The sequence below is a fragment of the Haliotis asinina genome, chromosome 2 (assembly GCF_037392515.1).
Source record: "Haliotis asinina isolate JCU_RB_2024 chromosome 2, JCU_Hal_asi_v2, whole genome shotgun sequence".
In the NCBI taxonomy this organism is placed as follows: Eukaryota; Metazoa; Mollusca; class Gastropoda; order Lepetellida; family Haliotidae; genus Haliotis; species Haliotis asinina.
The window spans coordinates 57,130,753-57,133,252 of record NC_090281.1 but is presented as its reverse complement, the minus strand read 5'-3'; the positions used below and the strand labels follow the sequence as shown (position 1 = coordinate 57,133,252).

The 2,500-nt window shown below is 39.6% G+C and overlaps 2 non-coding genes across 2 annotated transcripts; both read right to left on the bottom strand.

The window, feature by feature from the left end:
- Positions 1–1,755: 1,755 nt before the first annotated feature.
- Trnaw-cca (transfer RNA tryptophan (anticodon CCA)) lies at positions 1,756–1,827 on the bottom strand. Its single transcript has one exon. It is a non-coding gene; the product is annotated as a tRNA-Trp (tRNA).
- A 247-nt stretch (positions 1,828–2,074) lies between these two features.
- On the bottom strand, positions 2,075–2,146 carry Trnaw-cca (transfer RNA tryptophan (anticodon CCA)). The gene has a single exon. It is a non-coding gene; the product is annotated as a tRNA-Trp (tRNA).
- Positions 2,147–2,500: the final 354 nt, after the last annotated feature.

The following is a 2,500-nucleotide window of genomic DNA, read 5'->3' as shown; positions in this document are numbered from 1 at the left end:
ACTTTATCCATTTTCTACTCATATCCTAATCTTCTGACTTCCATTTTCAAATTGTAGCTATATATCATTCATTACAGACAGAACTACGATGACAACGCGACACCACACACTACTCTTTCTACACATACATGTTTTTCATAATTTAAGCAAAACAGCAAAACTTTGATGTGACCCCGATGTGATTTGAACACGCAACCTTCTGATCTGGAGTCAGACGCACTACCGTTGCGCCACAGGGCCGTCTCTTGAAGTACTGCACAGTAATGTACTTTATGTACAAACATCGTCTCCATGCTCTACATCAGCTTCATTTATAACACAACATTTTTCTGCTTTTCTCTCATGTCTTCCTATTCTTACATCGACTTTCCAATTGTAATAACATATCATTAAATACAGAGAGAAATACGATGACAACCTGTAAACACACGCCTCTTCTTAAATACAATTTTCATTTACTGCTCAAAATAGCAAAACTTGAACGTGACCCCGACGTGATTTGAACACGCAACCTTCTGATCTGGAGTCAGACGCGCTACCGTTGCGCCACAGAGCCATCTGATAAGCCAATGCCCTAAAATGCACTTTAAGTACAAATACCTGCTCCATGCTCTACATCGGCTTTACTTTGCTATACTTTATCCATTTTCTACTCATATCCTAATCTTCTGACTTCCATTTTCAAATTGTAGCTATATATCATTCATTACAGACAGAACTACGATGACAACGCGACACCACACACTACTCTTTCTACACATACATGTTTTTCATAATTTAAGCAAAACAGCAAAACTTTGATGTGACCCCGATGTGATTTGAACACGCAACCTTCTGATCTGGAGTCAGACGCACTACCGTTGCGCCACAGGGCCGTCTCTTGAAGTACTGCACAGTAATGTACTTTATGTACAAACATCGTCTCCATGCTCTACATCAGCTTCATTTATAACACAACATTTTTCTGCTTTTCTCTCATGTCTTCCTATTCTTACATCGACTTTCCAACTGTAATAACATATCATTAAATACAGAGAGAAATACGATGACAACCTGTAAACACACGCCTCTTCTTAAATACAATTTTCATTTACTGCTCAAAATAGCAAAACTTGAACGTGACCCCGACGTGATTTGAACACGCAACCTTCTGATCTGGAGTCAGACGCGCTACCGTTGCGCCACAGAGCCATCTGATAAGCCAATGCCCTAAAATGCACTTTAAGTACAAATACCTGCTCCATGCTCTACATCGGCTTTACTTTGCTATACTTTTTTCCATTTTCTACTCATATCCTAATCTTCTGACTTCCATTTTCAAATTGTAGCTATATATCATTCATTACAGACAGAACTACGATGACAACGCGACACCACACACTACTCTTTCTACACATACATGTTTTTCATAATTTAAGCAAAACAGCAAAACTTTGATGTGACCCCGATGTGATTTGAACACGCAACCTTCTGATCTGGAGTCAGACGCACTACCGTTGCGCCACAGGGCCGTCTCTTGAAGAACTGCACAGTAATGTACTTTATGTACAAACATCGTCTCCATGCTCTACATCAGCTTCATTTATAACACTACATTTTTCTGCTTTTCTCTCATGTCTTCCTATTCTTACATCGACTTTCCAATTGTAATAACATATCATTAAATACAGAGAGAAATACGATGACAACCTGTAAACACACGCCTCTTCTTAAATACAATTTTCATTTACTGCTCAAAATAGCAAAACTTGAACGTGACCCCGACGTGATTTGAACACGCAACCTTCTGATCTGGAGTCAGACGCGCTACCGTTGCGCCACAGGGCCATCTGATAAGCCAATGCACTATAATGCACTTTAAGTACAATTATCTGCTCCATGCTCTACATCGGCTTTACTTTGCTATACTTTATGCATTTTCTACTCATATCCTAATCTTCTGACTTCCATTTTCAAATTGTAGCTATATATCATTCATTACAGACAGAACTACGATGACAACGCGACACCACACACTACTCTTTCTACACATACATGTTTTTCATAATTTAAGCAAAACAGCAAAACTTTGATGTGACCCCGACGTGATTTGAACACGCAACCTTCTGATCTGGAGTCAGACGCGCTACCGTTGCGCCACAGGGCCATCTGATAAGCCAATGCACTATAATGCACTTTAAGTACAATTATCTGCTCCATGCTCTACATCGGCTTTACTTTGCTATACTTTATGCATTTTCTACTCATATCCTAATCTTCTGACTTCCATTTTCAAATTGTAGCTATATATCATTCATTACAGACAGAACTACGATGACAACGCGACACCACACACTACTCTTTCTACACATACATGTTTTTCATAATTTAAGCAAAACAGCAAAACTTTGATGTGACCCCGATGTGATTTGAACACGCAACCTTCTGATCTGGAGTCAGACGCACTACCGTTGCGCCACAGGGCCGTCTCTTGAAGTACTGCACAGTAATGTACTTTATG